A 20,200-nucleotide genomic window follows, 5' to 3' on the forward strand; every position below is an offset into this window, starting at 1 on the left:
GTGTTATAGACAAATTGCTAAATCAAGAATGTAATCAACAATGAAAATTTTAATCAGAGACTTTAAAAAAAACTCTTCCCAGAGCCATAGATGACACCCTGCAGGGTCACAGGCTGAGCTGTGAGTGAAGCTATGCCGAGTAAACTGATCTTCATGTTTTTTACAACTTGCTGAACTGACCCTTTAACACATCAATTAGGGAATTCAGCTGGTTTGAAGAAAGTCAACAAAAAGAGTCACAGAAGAAGTCGGGTGATTTCCTTTCCCGCGCATGGAAGCACTGCTTCATTTTTTAAGAGTGCAGGGAGGTGTCACCGGATCATCCGTCAATCCGGAGACATCTCCATACGCTGCGATGCATCACTTCACTTCTAACAATCACTCATACAGTAAACCTCTAATCCAGCTCGCACTCTCGAGTTGCCTTTGACAGCAGCTTAGCCACCCTGCCATCCAGCGTAACGCAGCGGGTGTGGAGAAGCCCTCAGGGGTGAGATATCCTCCGCCCGCGCCCCCCCTCCCTCCACCTCCTCCTCCACGATTGCCCCTGGTGACAGTGACAGAAGTCTGTAATTGCCACCTCGTCAGACGGCTTCATTAAGACGAGCATTGTCTTCGCAGCTGAACGGCGGCGGATGGGGAAGGAGAGGAGCGCGAGCCGAGGAGAGGAGAGAGCCCACAATGCAATTACTGCATCGCCGTGACAGGTGGGGCCTCCAATCCTCTGCGTCGATGGGGCCCTGATGCATGTTGGGGAGCCGCGGCGGGCTCGCATCATTTTTCACCCCCTCCCCCTGTCATTAGTTGGTAATGATTGGATTATTTTGCAGATGAATCGCGGTATATGTCTTGCTCACAAACATTTCCTGACCATATTAATCAAAACCATCAAGGCAGAGCAGTCAGAGCGAATTAAAAAAACAATACGTCTAGATTAAAAATTACCGTAATCCTTCATCGCAGTGCCTTTAACCCTCTGAGCAGGGGGTGTGTTCTGGTGTGTGGCATCTTTTATAAATGTATTCGACTTCACGACAGTCTTAACAAATCGTAAAAACCGAGATTATTGATCATGTTTAAGGTTAATAACACTTCGAAACATATTGCGGCAATAAAGCGACAAACGTTGTCTTCATATGTTTGTGCAGATTTTCCAGGACGAGTCTTTTCATTCTCTCACTCTGCAGGAAGTCGAGCGTCATTCGTGGCGGAGGTAGACTCTCGTTACCACCTGCAAGACGAGACTCACGTGACCAACAGGGGCAGCCCAGCTGTTAGGAGGCTAATCTGTTAGCATGTTCATAAACCACTAATGACTGTGTGAGGCCTCATAATGCAAAGTACAATTACTACAGTACCTTGTACTTGTACTTTACCTGAGTATTTTAATTTTCTGCACCTTTGTTTTAGTCCAAATACAACATTTTTTTCTTTATTTGACAGCTTAAGTTACAAGTTACTTTGCAGATTTAGTTTAATACCTCAAATATAATCAACAGATAAACGATGATGTACAGATTAAGATAAAACTTTATTCACCCCAGATGGAATTCCCGAGTTACCCTGCAGATTAACTATATAAAGTATTTCAACAAACTTCACCAACACTTAAGTGCATGAACCCTTTAATGCACTCAGTAGAGAGTATACCTCTGACAAGGCCCAACAGTTCCCTTTGTCTGCATCAAATTGTACTAAATCACAGATACCAGACACCTAAATCAGCTTACCATCTAGATTTCTGCATTATTCCTTATGAAATTAACAAAAACATTTGAAAACGTCTCAAAATGTTAAAGAATGTGCCAAAAAAAAAAAGTCCCGGATCTGTCTCTTTTTCCGATCTGCACCAAAAGTTAATGTGTTCTATTCCGGGTCGAGTCCCGTCCTCCATCTGAGTTTTGTGAAAATCCGTTCAGTGGTTTTTGTGTAATCCTGCTGACAAACCAACCAACAAACTGACGTGAAAACATATTCGGTGGAGGTAATTATAATGCAGTAACATATACATACTTTTAAACTGTGGGACAACTACTTTTACTTAAATACAAGATCTGAGTACTTCTTCCACCTCTGGTTAATGATGAAAATTGACATTTTTTTTTTGTCTTTTTATCCGATTAGATTATCAGACAGAAGCAATTGGAAGTCTTCTTTCACGTACCAACAGCACTGTAAGACTAAAACTCTGAGGTCTTTTCTTGCAGGTTGTAGCAGCTTCTTAAAAGTCTTCCCTGTGCAGTAAAACACAAGTCAAGGTTTCTGGAGACGGGGTGTAACATTTATAACTTCCATGGCAACAGGAACATTTGTGTTGTGTCACAGACCAACAGTGAGTTAACATCTTTATATATCACTTTGCAAGAGCACAAAACGTCACAAAATACTTTATGGAAAAGTGAAAGAAACCAAGTTGTTCCTGGTGAGAGACTTTCTTTTTATCACTATCAATTATTGCATTAAAGGGAACTTTATTTACGTAACACGTATCACAAAGAAGGTTAATTCAAAGAAAAAAACTTACTGGCAAAGCAGGAGGATATGGCATCTTGTGTTTTGTTTAAAAATGCAGATTAATAGTGCAACTTAAACAAATGAACAGCAAATTAAATTATATTATTGGTGTATAAGTTTTAAACTCACCCTGTCATTTCCTGCATGATTATTTTGCTGATAGACTCCAAAAGAAGGCCCATCCCTTAAATTTAATTCAAAAAAAGAGGAAATAAGAGGAATGGAACGGAGCCACAGCGTCCAGTAGAGCTGTAACGTTCACTGTCACTAAAGAAATCAATCAGCTGACGTGAATATGAAGGTATTTTCTGAACATTAACCGTCCTGTAGTCACCTCTGACAGCTGTGTTGTTTGTGCAGCTTTAGAGCAGAAACACCTCATTCATTTCCTCTAATCCATGTGAAGTGAGTGTAGCAGATAATAACAGATTTAATATTCATTCAAAGAGAAAATAATAATGCAGATAAAAGACACTGAAACATGTATAAACAGGGTTAAATACACCACTGATGGTTTACTGGGTAGCAGCAGCTGACCTGGATGACATCTGAGTTTCAGGGAAGAGATTTTGCTATCTTAGTTTTGTTAATGTAACTTTTTGGTGCTTAAATCCCCCCCCAAATTTAATTTTATTCACATTTATTGTACCGGAGTGGAGGCTCAAAGCTCAGAGACAGATATCTCAAAATCTGGGCCAGTAAAACCAAAACTATTTGCATGACTGCATTCCACCAGATATTAAACCGTTTTATTGTCGTTTAGGTGAATGACCCTTTAGTGTCTTTTTATAGTGAGTCATTTTCTTTTCCGAATCTGACCGTTTTAGCCCTAAATTCACCCTCGTTCTGATGAAGGGTACCTTCCTTCCCTTCCTTCTGCTGCGTGTCGGGCTAATGTGTGAAAGCAGCAGCCCGACTCGCTCTCGCTCAGTCCACCCCCAGCGAAACACATTCCTTTCATCCATCGAAATTCCACATGATTGAAATTGCCCTCGGTGGAAACATATCATAGCCATCCACGGCTCTTGGACGGCTCCCATTGGGCGGTTCGGCCCATGCCAAGCGTCTGGGTTGGCCGAGAGCCTCCAGGGAGGCCGGGGCTTATGTCTCCATGGGCCAGTAAGCCTAGAGGCCCCGTAGCCCAGGGAAATGTAGCAAATCAGGGGAGCACCTTGGCAGTGCTGCCCCCCTCCCCCCTCCCCTTAGCCTTAGGACTGTTATAGCTAAAAGAAGGCTAATGATGGCCAACTGTGCAGCGAGTGGGTCTGGGGTGTTGGGGAAGCGTGTCTGTAGGTTCATCTGAATTGGCGTCGATAAGGATGTGCGCTCTTCGTCCTCTGCCTATCACTGCCATGCACAAGGGTGGGAGCCGAGTGTGACGCGTTTATGTTTCTGTGTGTGTGTGTGTGTGTGCAGCAGTGGCACAATGATGAGGGACTGGCAGACCATCTCCAGAATGCCAGCAGTGACTGATGCCACACCAGACATTCCTTTCAGAGGAAGCGACGGCGTGGTCAGCACCATGCCAACTTCCACGGGCCCTCAGGACACCAGCCCTCCTCCTCCTCCTCCTCCTCCTCCTCCTCCTCCCGCCTTTAAGCAAAGACCACGGCAGCGATGGCACCAGCTTCCAACGGATGTGGGGAACCGTGCAGCCGGGAAAACAAACAAAGTGGGAAGATGTGTTTTGGTCCCAACTTTTCAGATTTTTTTTTCTGTATAATTGCAGTTGTGCCGCACTTTTGTTTTTCATTTGACTTTGATGGAGCGCGTTAGAATTACATGCAGACTTCAGACTTCAAGGACATTTCAGGGGCTTCAAGGAAACTTTCATTATTACGTAGAGATTCATCTATCTGTTGTGTTCACACCAGGAAATGATTTGTGTGAGGGAAAAAAAAAAGTAGACGGACGAAACCTCAGGTGGAGCTACAAAAGAGGGACCTGTCTCCCCGGACGGACAGATGTTGCAATAACAGAACAAAACAGCTGGATCACAGTTTACAAATCCCTGATACGAGTGTCTGATACATGTAAATTATATAAAATATGTCCTTAGATTCCCCGACACACCTCGTCTGCTTCTAGTTGAATTAAAAGATGGATACAAACCGCAGTTAACTGGTGACCAAGCTTCCCAAATGAGGGAGAGCTCCGTCTTTTAGAAAATTTCATTATCTCATTCAGCAGATGTGTTGAGGATGCAACCTAAAAAACATGTTCACACCCTTTATTTGTGCATTTATGTTTATATATTTAGGATGCAGATATAGAAAAGGACACGCAGGGAAAAGAGAGAGAAACTCGGATGTGAATCATGTATTTGTGTTAACTCAAGGGACACTTACACTCATTCAACTGTATCCAGGATTGTGTGTTATGCAAGTTTCCACATACGTATCTGACTGGCGTCCGTATATCCATAAATATACAGACAATGAGTGTCCAACGCAAGGAAATGCATTTCTTTACTAATGGGTAGAATCTACCGGTTTAGCGATGGGTGAAAGGATAGTTCTGTCCGTTTCACACCGCCCCGTCCTGTGGAACATGAAGTTGGAGCACTAAAGAGAAAACTACCGATAGGACTGATAATGTTATTTAGTTAGCAACCACTGTTGCCAACTCCTCAGTAAGGAAAGTCACTATTGGCTGCTCCTTGTTGAGAAGAGCAAGAACGATACGCGCTTTCACGTCAGAGTTGCCAAAAGTCTGCAACAACACCAGAAAAATTCGCTAAATTTGTCGCTAGTCTCAATTAGATAAAGAGTTGCTAGAGGGGTCTGAAAACTTGCTAAATATAGCGACAAAGTTAAGATAAATTGGCAACACTGTTAGCAACCTGTTTGCTAAGCTAGCACACTATCGTAGAAACTGTTGACTGAAATATTACAGATGGGAGGAGTTTGGCAGGCACATCGGATATCAACGAGATTCCCGTAAGACTGAACGGACCTCCAGTGGATTCATCCTTGTACAAACACGTACGTGGAAACAAGGTGTTAGTTGTTTGCAAGCAGTCAGGAGTGTGACTTTATACCAAATCTGAATCTGAATACCTGAACCCAACACGCAAATAAAATCACATATGTCATAGAAGATCTGAGGATAATTTGACCCGATCCGAAGTGTAGTCGACCTCACCTGGAAGATAACTGGACAAAAAACCTGCCAAGCAAACTCTAAAACATAAATATAATCAGCATTTGCTCTTGCAGAGATTTTGATGTGATCAGATCTGTCGAATAAAACCCGACTCAATTAGACCAAGTTTAACTTGTACCCACATCAGGTTTCAGTTCCTCAGAACCAAACGGACCCGTGCACGTCTCTAAATGTGGCTGCGGAGTGCATCTTTGTTTTCACCTGTGTTGGATGTAGACGTCACGATGAGACCGTGTTGGACAGATGCTGTTCCAGTCTGGAGACCAGTTACTGTTCAGGTGTGTTTATGGATTATCTTCCCCTCCGGATCAGTTTATTTTAAGGACGCATCATTTTTATAGCTGTAAAGTGTCTGAAGAGGAGTAGAGCAGAGTGCTGCGACTGACACAGTGAGATATTAATGCACAGAGAAGGAAAACAACTCGGTAAACTCTCCACGTCTTAATCTGTGAATGAATGAATGTTATTTGCTTTTTCGTTTTTTTAAGGTGCATCATATGCAAGAATTTGTGTTTCAGCCAGATTTGGTTGTTTATCTCGTGCCAGATCTTTAATCGTACTGCACCTGTTGTTCAGTGCCACCAACTGAGATGAATTAGCTGTTTAAAATGTGCATTTTTTTTTTATTTTCATGATTAAAACTTTTATGTTTTTCAGTGGAAATCCATTGTTATACGAATCCGACCCGACTCAGTTTTGAGAACTTGACCAACACTGATTAAAGACTCGACCCGACTTTAACTGGGTATGATTATGACTTGAGAGAGAACGTGATCGGACATTTTTGTAGATATTCATAAGATACATTTTGTTTTTCCTGAAACACGTTGGGGTGATTTCTTGTACAATGCGCTCAAACCCGGCAAACTACGAGGACGCGGCAGACACGCCACGGCTCTCACAGAGGAGGGTGATCCTAAAATACAAAAATCTGGATTCAAGGTCTACGTTGTCAGTGACGTTAGCATGAAGTGAACAGTGGCGTCTTTTTAGGTAGCTTATTTGCACGTCAAGCTTTAGCCAGAAAGCTGACATTACGTCATTATGAAAATACCCGCATTTTCCGTACTGTTGGGCCCATGGAGCCAACTAACATCTGGTTTAGCACTCGGCTAACTTGAATGGGGATAAAACAATTTAATAGTGCGGCTCCTTTTAGACTCTTCAAGGCATTTTGCGATGGTTGTGATGTTCACAATGTTGGCATATGGGAAACAGTCTTACGGGTATACTTACGTTGTAGTTACACGTTTTGGCCGCTACGTAAACTTGCTTCAAAGCCGGGCGCTCTTCCTGGGAGCGTTAGAGACCCCTAGTGGCAGAAGTGGAAACTCTGATGCTCTAATGATCTCCCTGTCTTGCTTGACCTGATCTTTGTTGCTCTGCTTGGAGCTTGCACGCCTCTTGACTTTCACGTCTGGTACATCGAACGTCAAGTCTTCTTTTGATCTTCAGCTTTATTTCCGGCTTTGGAGTTTCACTCATCCGCGTGAACATCCGGACGGAACATCGTGTTTTCTGTTCGGTGCATTCTCCACACGCCATGAATGATAAACCCGAAGACAACGCACAGTTTGGATTCTCCCTCTCGTATCCTCACTGGAAAAGCTAAATTCCCCTGGAAAAAAAAAAAAAGGGAGAAAAAAACGGAGGATCCTCACAGCTGAAGATATCACGAGCCCCCCTGCACTCCTCCTGTCAGACGAGCCTCTCCGTCTCGTATCTCAAATTATTTCAGAGGTTAGGGGGGTATTCAATCGCCAGAGCCCCTCGTGCTCCACCAGGGCTTAAGTGATGACACAGAATGATTATAGCACAGTTAAATACCTGGTCTAATGAGCCAATTAGCCCTATTGACATCCATGGCTGTCTCAGAGGTGGAGCGAGCACCACGTACATGCTCCTTAATCAGAACCGATAACACCATTTAGCCTTCAAACGCTAATCCTGACTCGCGGGCTCTCTCTGGAATCCACTGTGATTTCTCTGTACTCACGCTGAGAAACTTCACGCCTGATTCATTTTCAATTCCACTCTTCCTGCACAGTTGTAACTTGCTGTGGTTTTACAACCATTATGACTGGCTGAGTTTTTTTCTGTTTTCTTGCACAGGATGTTTCCTTTTTGCCGGATATCTTTTTCAAACGACTTCTTGCAGAGGGAAAAAAAAAAAAAAAAAAAAAAAAACCTTTTGCACATTTTGCTCTAACCATGTTCAGGTTAATATTTCAACCACAATAAACTGTATCGTGCCTGTTTCTTCTTTATTTTAGGCGCTCTGAGGGCGTTGAAGGCAGACAGTGGAAAACCTTTACTTTCAGTTGATTTCCGTTTGATGGTCTACAAAAAACGAAACTGAAAAAAGCGGTGACAGGCGCTTCAGGTAAATTTGGGGCATTTCATTAAAAACAGGTGCCACAACAAAGGGGACTGAAAGAGAAGGGTTTGAGCCGCGGGCACTTGTTGAGTCACAATGGTGCGAGTGTTTTTTTGATATTATTCATGTTACTGTAAATATTATGCATCCTCAGCCTTTCAGCACCGTGAGAATATCTCAGCATGTGCACATGAAACCGTTTTTCTGTTCTCGGTATTATATCGTCACTCAGGTTTGTTAAAAAAAGGTGCGAAAGAGAAAATCTGTTTGACCGGACGCTGGAAAAAGAAAGAGAAAAAGAACTGTCTTCCAGCTCTCTTGCATGAGTTTACCTGAAAAGATTTAAATGTCATATTCGAGGAAACGCGCTGGTGTTCATGTATCGAGCGCTGACAGGATGCACGCCGCCGCGTGAGCGTCAGTTTGACAGGGAATAAACGGAGCATCTTCTGCTGCGTCTCTGTGGTTGAAGGGAAGCGAGAAAAAGAAGAAGAAGAAGAGCTGAGGTGAGAGTCTGCCGCATATCTGCTCATCTCCACTTCTGAGTAAGACACATCAAGGTCAGTTACACAAACTCAACAAATGTCCCATCACACATCGGCTGGCACACACACACACACACACATGAGATGGCGAAACACACTCGTGCAGACTTTGGGGCATTTTTTTTCTCACACACGATTTCTGCTTGTAGTCAACGACAAACACCAAGATTAGCAAGATAAATCTGCAAAAAAAACACACATATACAGTAAGCCCACAACTGTTACAACTTCACACATGCCATGCCCACAACACACACGACCTTTAAACCAACCTATATACTCCCACGCCGTCTCTCTGTATCACTGTCTCTTTCGGTCTCTCGCTCACATGCTGACATTATGCCTTCCCTCGCGTAACCCCAGTTTAAGCTTAAACGTATATAAAAAAAAAAAAAAAGCGCTTCTTCTCCCCTAAGCAGCACTGTGACCGGTCAGACGCGCCGCGCTTCACAATGCCGTTCCCACGTGTCTAAACGAAAACGTCTTTAATTTCCCCCAAAACGTCCTCGTCCTGCATCAAAACTCCTCTCTGTTTAAAAATCTGCCCACGTCCCATAAATGTCTGGACGCTCTGCGAATATTTTCCACGTTTCAAACGCGTCCTCGACCTCGATAAACAACATGTCCTCCTCGTTCGCCAGAATTTTCTCAAAAACTTTTCAAAAAGGTCACAACTTTCCGAAACACGCGCTCGAGTCAAAAACTGAAAATGATCCCGACGCGGACGGGGCAACGAGACCAGAGACAACGCCAGTGGGCGTCCTCCACAAAATGTGTTTTCAGAAATGTGTAGTGAGAAATATTTTTGACCTTTTTGAAAATATTCCCAATTCAAATTTTTATTTAAACTCGAAGAACGTTGAGGTCGGGGTTGTAGGTGTGGTCGGTGAGCATCTCTGTGCCGGTTGGAAATGAAACTCAAAAATATACTTTAAATAAATGCGTCCACGTTCTAAAACTGTTCTCAGCGGCTGTAGCTCATGAAGTAGAGCGGGTCGTCCAGTAATCAGAGGGTCGCTTGTTTGAACCCCCGGCTCCCCCAGCTGCGCGTTGAAGTACCCTTGAGCAAGATACTGAACCCCTAAAGTGCTCCTGATGAGCAGGTTGGCACCTTGCATGGCATGAATCTGCCATCAGTGTGTGAATGGGTGAATGAGACAAGTGTTTGAGCGATCAGCAGACTGGATAAGTGTTGTAGAAATGCAAGTTTGTTTACCCAAAAATGTCCATAAAATGCCTCACATTTCAAAATGACTTTTTGAAAATGTCCTCGCTTTCCAAAAACATCTTCCCCCCCGTCTCAGAGTGTCGTAATGTTCCAAACATGTCCTCACTTTTAATGAGTTCATGTTCCAAAACTGTCTTCAGCCACGAAATGTTGTCACTTCTGACAAATTCCAGCCCCAAAAATGTCCCCAAATTTCACAATATTTTAAAAAATGTTCCTTATTTCCCCCAAATTTTAAAACATTCGTAATTTCTGTTGAAGCTCACACATTACAGAAAGACCCTCACTTTCAAAAATCTTCCATGTCACATCTTAAAAAAATCTTCACTCTCCAAACTTGTCCTCACTTTTATTAAATGCGATCACATTTAAACACTGCCCTCCTCTCCTCAACATCAAAACCACGTCCTCACGTTTCAAAATGTCTTAACCTTTTAAAAACATCCTCCTATTATGAACATTTTCAATTTTCAAAAAAGCTGACAACAACCTACACTTTTCCAAATGTCCTCACTTTTCAAGAGCGTCCTCTGTTGACAGAATCACCCCCAAAGTCTAAAGCTCAAGCTCAAAGCTCAATCCAGTGTGAACATACAGAGGTGTTCTCTCTCTCTCTCTCTTTCTCTCAATATCATGTTGCGTCTCTCTGGTCTCAGTCGGTTTGTCGGTAAATCTGGTGTCCAGATGGCGGAGGAGGGAGACATCAGACTGTCGTCCCCAAAGAAACAGATCCACAGAGCCGCGTAGTCGGCATGAATCTCTCATCCGCCGCCGTCCCTGTGGACCGGCAGAAGTGTCTACCGGGCCACGTCTGCCTGCTTCTCCAAGTGGCCACTGGGGAGGGCCAATTAGCAGTTCCCATGGAGAGGCGCTGTGGCCCTAATAAGAGACGGAGGGAGAAGGAGAATCAATTAAACCTGCGCTGACCCCCAGAAACAACACGGGAGGATCCGTCTCCACGCGGCCCCGACAATGAGACGGCGGCACGCCTGAATTTTAAACTCGGTGTCCCGCTGAATCCCGACAGCACAAAAGTCGGCGTGAAACAGTCAGTTTGGGGGGGAAAAAAGGGAGGAAGAAATGCTGTGTGATGGAGGAATAAGACTGAAATAGTGCAGCGTGAGGTGAGAGTGTGGAAGTCGGGAGAATGCTTTATTCACAGTTAATTTACAAAGAATTGAATCGGAATATTCTGTAAATGCACTTTTTTTTGTTTTTTTAAAGGTTTCTATTTGGAGTGAACAGCTTTTTTTTTTTTCTTTATTGTATTCTTGGTGCTTTTTCAAACATGACCAGACGGAGGAAAGTGTCCTCACTCTCCAAACATGCCGTCATCTGACAAACACATTCGCGTTTTCTTTACAAAACTGTCCTCGGTGTCTGAAAATGGCACCAGAGTCCTGTGGCAGTTATTACGGCAACAAGGGAGGAAATCAGGTGACGTAGAACTGGATCGAGTCTGCACGGGGACGAGGGCGGACGGTTGGGTTAAGCGATCGCAGGACGTTCTTCTGGGAGATCGCTTACGTCACATACGTAACTGAAGTTAAACCGTATGAGATTCATTTTTAGCCCAAACCACCGTGTTTTCCTGAAGCTTACCAAGTAGTTTTAGAGCCTAAACCAAACCAAACTGTGATCGTGTGACGCTGGTGTGTTGCACCACTGATATAAGTGGTTTTGTGATTCTACCTATTTGATGGTTTATGTACGAAGACACGTCGGATAAAATATCAGATTTCTCTGTTTTAGCATCGTTGGACACACAACTCTGCCGAATACAGAACAAAGTCGTGGTCATTTTTAAACATTTCACGCAGAAATGTCACACATTAAGACAGAGTTGTTGAAACGCTTCGACTCTATTGATTTATCCGGGCTGTGTTCTGTTATTTCAGAGCCGTCCCCGGTGCACCGACAGCGTCTGACACGCGCTTATGTTCACACGGCGTCCTCGCCACATCTGCGGCGTTTTAAACATCGCTCTGACGGCGGCACGTTTCAGACGGTTATCTGCTCCAGACGGGGGGGGGGGGGGGGGGCCGAGCGCGGAGGCTTTTGTTCGTCAAAAACAAAAATGCTCGACAGAGGGAAGTTGATGTGCGAGAGAGAACTTGCAGATAGGCAGTGCATTGTGGGTAGCTTCCCCTCATTTATGTTTTGGGAGTCGTCAACAAAGAAACCAGCGGAGGCACCTCAGGAGGGAGGAGGAGATAATGAAAAGTTTGATTATCTGAGTTGCACTCTGTTTTCGGCAATAATTCACACCAGAAATTAAATTCTGCATACAGTTCTCTTAATTTGACTTTAATTAAACAATACTCCATAAATGGTACTTTCAATGACCAAATGTTCCCACGTAGCCAAGCAGTGGGTCCCCAGCCATTAAGGCTGATATACAGTTGGTCCCGGGGGGGCACGCTGGAGTCTGATTTGCGGGAATGACAGCTGATGACTTCAAAAAGTTAATTAACTTTTCAATTAGGATGCATCTGACACGTCGGTTGTGTCGGCTGTGGAGAAACCCGACTGCTGCTCGGGGAGAGAAAGACTTGATGCACTTCAGAGTCTTCGAGCACTTGTAATGTGAGCGCGTGGCATTAAAGCGCTCGTACCGCTGGTTCGTTTTAATTCCGTTATTAGACAGTTGTTATCGTTACGTTGGAGGATGATCCGAGATCCCTCTCAATCACACTTAAATATACAGAAGTTTGTTTGGTACTTTTGGAAGAAGTGAATTATATTTAATTTGGGTTTTTAAACTTTTTATGTGCAGACATATGAGATGACAAACTATTTGACTTTGTCTACTTAAAGGTGCATCAAGGTTCAGGTTTCTGTCTTTATTTTAAATTATTATATTCTATAAATGAGCACCATTATCACCAACTAGACGACTTTTGTTTCGTTTAAACTTACAATATAATTTAATGTAATAAACACTGAGACAAATGTAAATATCCTAAACAATTAGCAGTCGACTTATCCAAAAACGCAAATGTATTAAAGCAGCAGCATCCTCGTCACTTCGTCTTTTATTAAGTCATTAATTCTGTGAAAATTATGTCTTTTATTCATCTTACAACACTTTGTTTTAATAGATTATTTTGCATTTAGAAGCAGCTTATAAACACTTGATCAATCTTAATGGCGTATTATGAATCGCTCATGCTCACACGTTTAAAGATCTGACCCAAACTCTTGTTAAATGTTCATTGTTGACCTGCAAATTAGTTTTGCAAAAAAAAATAAAAAATCAACTCAATAGATGTGTAACGATCTATTGATCAGGTTCGATATATTGATTTAATGATTAACAATTTAATGCCATCAATGCAAAATAAAAACATCGATCCGTATCATCATCTTTACGTCACGTCTTTTTTTATCTTTTATTTTGCGGTCTCGTTTTTCTTACTGGCCAAAAGCAGAGAAGTATCTTGTTGAAATATCGGCAAATATCCGATCTAATAGATACATTTGTACCGTGAGGAAACTGGTGACAACTCAAGAGCCACTTCTCCAGTTTCAGCTGCATCTCATAACCTTCATCAGGTGATGGAGTTTGCTCAGTTGTCATAGACCATGAAGACATATTAATAAATAAAAACTACTGAATAAATAAATAAAATAAAATAAATATTTCATGGCATTTTAAATGATTATAGCTGTTATATATTTTCAGTCGTTACATCCGCAGAGAGGTGATGATTTCACCCGATCTGTTGGTTTGTTGGTTTGTCAGCAGGATGTCACAAATTCTGCTGCACAGATTTCCACCAAACTCAGACGGAGGACGGGTCGCGGCCCAGAATACACCTCGGTAGATTTTGGGACGGATCCGAGGATTTTTTCCCGCTTCCTTTAACGTTGTGAGATGTGAGCGTTTTTCAACATTTGTGTTAATTAGTCAATTAATTAAAGTAAATAATTAATGGAGCTTAATAAAAAAAAAAAAAAGTCATGTGGGCGGCCTTGGCGGAGGTATGCACTCTACTGTATGCTATTCTAGTTATAAATAAATCTCTAAATGTATTAAAAAAAAACTCAAGAACACAAGTTTGATGTTTATTTATGAGTAGTTTGACTTAAATTATTAACTCAAGGTGCACTGACTCGAGTTCTTCCCGACCTTTCAGGTGCATCTCATCTCACTGATTACAGCTGTGATATAAAATCAATCAAGCACATCAATTAAAACTCAACACTTCTCCTCATGTCCATCTACAACTACATTACAGTCGTGCTTCATGTGCGATTGTCTGTTCTGAGAAAACGATTAACGTCTGTCACACACTGACTCTCCTTCAGGATATCAGATCAGATAGCTCCACCGTTTGTTCGCAGCCTCTCCCTCCTTGAATGCAATGTTTTCAATTAGCGCACGATTCCCTCAATTTTCGGCTAATATTAAGGTGGGCTCTAATTGAAGTGGCGGGCTGGCTCGTGTACGGTGACGTTGGGGACAATGTGTTAGCGTGGCGCCACTCATTAGCCCGACGGTGCCTTACACCTGGGGTTCGTTCCGAGCACGGGTCAGAGGGCACGGGAATTTGTACCATAATTATTGACAAGCAGATGTTATAAAATCATTTATGGTAATGCAATCATAATAAATGGGCTTTTGTGTCGCCGGGCGGATGAGCGGAGGGGGAGAAAGTTTATGCGTGGAGGAGAAAGAGGAGGGAGAATTTACAGCAAGCTGCTGGAGTGATTGCATTAAAAGCTCAGATGATGGCAAAATGTATGGCACCTGCAGCACACACACACACACACACACACACACACATTTAAAATGTCAGACAGTCTGAATTGTAAAGAATGGAGGATTTCGATGCTTTAATGTCGCCGTCTTTGTCGCCCGCGAATCAAGAAGTTAAAATTGGACGAAAATTAGCGACTATTTAGCGCGGACGCATTTAGATTGATCCTGTATAGGAGCCTGCTGTGACGCTATTTTGCAGAAAATATCCTTTTTCCTTGTGTCTGCAGACCTACGGCCAGACTTTAAATGCGCGTTGAGGTGTTCTGCTGCTTTTGATCAATCCGCAGCCATTTAATTATAAAAATAACCTCGATCCCCGGCGTAAGGAGGCTCCGCACAAATAAAATATTAGGAACTAAAAGAGGGGGGGAAAAGCTAGGTGTCTTTACATATATTGTCATTTGCTATAAGACACCCTATCTGTCTCTCGAAATGTGTCAGGAATTACCGCCAATTCCAAAAACATGCATTAGCCCCCACCTTAGGTGCAATAGTTCTTTTTACAGCGGGCAAATATCGCAGCGAAACACGGCTGTGCGAGGCAGCTAACCTGGCAGCTGGCGGAGAATAACCCTGCACAGGAAGAAAGCAACCATGTTATCATGCACACACATGTGGCCTGGGTAAAGATTAAGCCGTATTCATCCCTGGCTGCTTCGCTCTCTCCTGCCTCAGTCCATCACAAGATATGGCAGCCGTTCAGCCAGGAAGCCAGGAGAGGTGCCATGGATTTCACGGCGTTCCCAAATCAGGCCGTCTGGAGACTCGGGCGAGGTGCTCCACCGCTCCACAACTCGCCTCAGCTTTCCCACAGATCATAAGCTCCGCACTGATGCCGGGGGTTTGGAATTTTTTGTTGGATGGCAAGTGTCGGTGCTAACAGAGGCTCCCCTCCACCCGCCCCAGCACGCACACACACACACACACACACACAGCCTCAATACAATCCCCTGTTGTGTGCATGGAATTGGGAATCATCTGCTGATTCATGATTTCTGAGGACTATTGTTCGACGGCGTGTTAATATTTTCTGGGAGTTTTTCTTTTTTTTTAGGGGAGTGGATTTACGTGAATGAAAGACGGAGTGTAAGAAAAGAAAATGATCATTTAGCATGGAGAAGTGAGGGATCATTGCATGTCCCCGCTGACATGTACATTATCACTGAATGGGGCCGGAGGCTCAGAGTGCTGTTGGCCTTGACTTGGGGGAGAGAGGCTTACACCCCGAGAGCTACTTAGGGGCCTCTCGGTGCTAAGCCGCTAATAATTCCTGCGGTTCCCTTAAAAAAAAAAAAAGGAGGAACACAAAGGGGGAACAAAGTGATGAATGCGGGGCGGATGGTAATACAGCAGGCCGCGTTCGCCGCGAACGGGAGGCTTTCACAGTGTAGGTGAGAGACGCCGGGACGGGTCAGCGCCGGCGACAATGAAAATCATTCTCAGTGCTGCGAAACAGGAAGGAATAAATACAGAGATCACACAGTCACGTTGTCACTGAGGTCTGACGGAGCTCTGATCTGTCCTACAGGTGTATTTATTAGTGTTGTTTATCAGTTTGTATATGTGAACGTTACATAAATGCTCAGGGATCACAGATGGGAGTTAGCACTGTGATATTTCTGCTGCAATTTTTATTTTAAACTGTCCCCGTTTAATATAAATCAATTGTCAAATTCCAAAAACATTTCCCATTTCTGTTTGAAAAAAAACAATTATTCAATCAGCTAAATCTGACATGTAACTTATTTCAGCCTTCATTGAGAGCTTCATTTCTGTTAAATGTTTTTTTACTCTTATTTTGTTTTTTATTTATGTTGGTATATATTCTCAAAAATGCCTGAATGAGCTGCTAGATTATCGCAGCCAAACAATTCCACTGTAACAATATTATCGAGGTATTTGTTGACATTTGAAAAAAAAAATCTATTTATTTAATTTCCAACTCGGCAAATAAATTACAAATTTACACTTAAGATTGAGGTGTAGTGAGCTAGAGAGCATCTGTGGCCGTAACTGTACTAAAGGAACATTTACTCTCGATATTCAAAAGGGAACCAGAAGAACTGATCAGTGTTTCATTTTTTTTAATATCACAGTTGTCGGTATAACACACAAACACCCCTGATACCAGCTGACGATCGACAACTATGTCCAAAAAAAAAAAAAAATAAATAAAAATTAGAGAAGATCTGAAGGAGCAGGAGAGAGATTTTTTTTGTCTCAGATGTTTTTATGTTTTCACGTGTGAAATCAAGAAGCCACCCTCACGTAGTAACATGCACAAAGTGACAGCGCTGGTGTAAAAGTCACTGAGATTTTTGCTCATCCGCAGCAGCTGTTAGGTGGCAAAACCGTCCTCCTCTTTTGTCATTTGAGACTCGCTCCTCGCTGAGGGTGTTTGTCACAGAAACTGCTCTGCACCCTGCACAGCGATCACAGGTTGGTACCGCAACAAACAACAAAAAAAAAAGAAAAGCAAAAACACGTTTATCGATATAAATTCACGGCGTTGAACTTCGGCGTCGGAGTCTCGTCGTGTGGTCGAAACTTTTTTTTTTTTTTTTTAATGGAGGCAAATGAAAACAAAAGGCACTCGGCGTCGCCTTGAGAGAGCGCAGGAGCGATGCCAAAGGAGCCAGGTAATCACAACGGTGTATCCAGGCATAAACGATTAGCTTACCCATCTGAATATTCAAGGTGATGCCCGAGCCATTTGTGTTGTGCTTCCTACATCCTCGCTCCAGCACACACGGATGAAAGGGGGGGGGGGCGGCGAAACCCAAAGTGGTTTCCCTGTGTCAGTAATTTTTTTTATTTCCGAAAAGCCACTGGTGCAGTGTATTAGTCATAATTTATGTTTATCATCGCTTGTACCTCGGCTGACTTCAACAAACCGTTTAACGCTCCAAGCATATGTGCATATGGCTGCTTTAATAGCTATTCTGCATGGTGGAGCACTTTAAAGACTCTAAATCATTTCTTTGGACAAACACTAATGAATTATGTCACCGCGAGTGCAATTCAAAAGTGCAGGGGGAAACCGGTGGTAATTATTGGGAGGCTTGGAGATTTTAATTATGAGGAGTGGGCTCCTTTAAAGTGTAACTAACAGGATTCAGAGAGGAACGTGTCCGACGGAGAGGAGAGGAGGACGTACGGAACCCGCGAGAGACGCGGAGAGCTTCGCTTCAAAACCGAGACGGATAAAAGTTCAATTCACTGTGAAAAAAACACAAATAAAACAAAATATATCCATTTAGCTTCAGTCGTTAGCTGAAGTCCTTGTTGCTTTACAGAGCGATCTGACGGATTTTAGACAGACAATCATGTAAAAAGTCGTCGCGTTTCCCCCCTCGAGGCGAGAAGAAGAAAAGTGTTCTCTGAAAAACGAAATAACAAGTCGGAGCTGCGTTTGTGTCCCTCGTCATAAATTAATCAGGTGTTTTGTTTTGTTCCTTGAACGCGTGGAGGCCTCCTGTCTCAGCGTGAACAGCGGTTCGAGCGTCCTCTCGTATGTAGCCTGTTAATAAATCATCGGTGTGCGGCTCGCTCGCGTCCTCGGCTACACACATAAAACAACCAACTTTTTCTTTTTTTTTTTTTGGATTTACCTCCTAAATGTGAGAAAAGAAACACAAACTCCACAGCCGTCATGTTGGTATGTTAATGAGAGGAGAGGAGTTGCACGTGGACGCATTTATGCTGATTTTAAGCGCCTTCGCTCGGCTGTCTGGAGATAGTGTTTGTCAGGAGGAGCAGCGCCTGATTTTTTCATTTATTTTTGCTTTAATGCATTAAATTCATCTCCTAATTTTTTTTTTCTTCCTTTTATCATATCTACAGACGTTTGATGAAGTTTGTTTATGAAGCCGCTGACAGCTCTGAAGGCTCCTCTCGCCACACGTCGGCTATTTATGTCTGTATACGTAAGCAGGGACCATTATGAATGTCCTGAAATCAGATTTATTCCTGTAAAAAAAAAAAAAAAAAAAAATACCCTCATTTCCAAATCATTAAAAAAATGGCAACAAGCTGTGTTTCTTTTTTTTTTTTTTCCTCCTTTCCTTCTTCCTTTTTTTTCACACAAAAAATAGCTGAAATATGGCATGTGAGAAATGTGCAAGGTGGCCGTCTTACAGAAGGTGTAGAGGTGGGATAAATTTAATTACAGCTTCAAATATTCATTTGGCAAATATATCAAGGTTGGAAACACAGGCCCAGAAATGGCAAGCCAGCCTGGCAGGCGCTCACAATAGCGGATGGCAAATGACAGTAATCCATGAAAAGAGACCAGACATTTATAGAATTTATAGAGAAGGACTCGCCATCCCAGATCTCTGATGTTTGTGGGATTTGCTCATCGGCGTGTTAAATGTAGGGGAAATATATATATAATAATCCCAACCTGTTTTTCTTTCCACTCCCCGAGTTGCTAAATTCCCCAAATTGATTTAGCTTCATTATTGAGCTGCGTTCTTCGCAACAACTTACCTGAGTTATCCACACGTTCGCCCCGTGTTACCTTCCTCCCTGTGAGGTGTTATTTGAGGAGGGAATATTTAAAGTCAAACGTGTTAAACGGCGGCATGTAAAACACGAGTCGTTCGCTCGCTGCTCTAAAGTGATACACTCGCACTTTTAAAGAGCAAGTAGTGAATTCAGTTAAGGCATCGTCTCTTTTGTTCCGAGGCCCTCAGATGGTCACTCGGCACGCTCGCGGCAGCAGGAAGCGCAACACGTGAACAGCCTCGCTGCTCTGATCTAACACGCTCGCTGCCTCGTCTCCAGCTGTGCAGCGCGTTGTAGCGGCAGCACCAGCGAGGCGCCAGGCACAGGTGAAGCTACACCGAGGCACTTCCTCTTCCTGTGGCAGCGAGTGAAGGCGGCCTACTTTGCCCCTGTTATCGCGCTTTGCCCTGCGTAGGGTTGATCTAATCAGCAGGTTGGTCGGATGGGGAGGGGAGGCTCGGGAGGGAGAGAGCCTGCATCACCTTCCCGAGCCTGGAACCGGAGGAGAGCACGGGGGCGGTAAGTGGTTCTCCGAAGACCACACAGTCGCAGAGAGTCCCGGTGCCGATGCCAAACACCTTCCCCTCCTCCCACCGACAACCAGATTAGAGTGGATCAAACCTCATCCGCCTCCAGGGGGCTCCCTCTCCGGCGCTGCTGCGTCTCCGAGCAGGGATCTCTCTGATGGAGGACGCCCGGCGTCAGCTGGTGCTGAAGACGAGCTCTAATAACAAACTGGTGCAGAACAGTAAGTCAAAGGTGGAAACTGACACTGACCTACATTACCAAAGCCACACGCCGCCTTCGGCTCACGCTTCTCCTGCATGCATCATTGTGATTTCATACTGTGGGCAAACACTGACAGTAGAGTTCAGCGCTGTGAGTAAACTGATGGATGCTCGATTTCAAAGTTACAAACACACGCCTCCATGCAGACAATGTGTCGCCTGCTCTTTCTCACAGACAAACGTGGGAAAATAACCAGAAAACTTTCATGAAAACTCCACCATGTAGAAAAGTGAGCGCGCTTCCCACGTCTTTCCCGGGAAAACTTGTCACGCGAGACATGAGGCATGTTTGTTGGTTGTGGTAAGAGA

The 20,200-nt window shown here is 43.5% G+C and overlaps 1 long non-coding RNA gene across 1 annotated transcript in view; it reads left to right on the forward strand.

Moving 5' to 3' along the window:
* LOC115567312 (uncharacterized) overlaps positions 1-6,373 on the forward strand; it is a 29,656-nt gene extending 23,283 nt beyond the window's left edge. Inside the window, exon 3 of the long non-coding RNA XR_003981175.1 lies at positions 3,931-6,373. This is a non-coding gene — a long non-coding RNA (uncharacterized LOC115567312). The remainder of the gene's footprint in view (positions 1-3,930) is intronic.
* The last annotated feature ends 13,827 nt before the right edge of the window (positions 6,374-20,200 follow it).

This window comes from Sparus aurata, chromosome 17 (assembly GCF_900880675.1).
Source record: "Sparus aurata chromosome 17, fSpaAur1.1, whole genome shotgun sequence".
NCBI classification, from domain to species: Eukaryota; Metazoa; Chordata; class Actinopteri; order Spariformes; family Sparidae; genus Sparus; species Sparus aurata.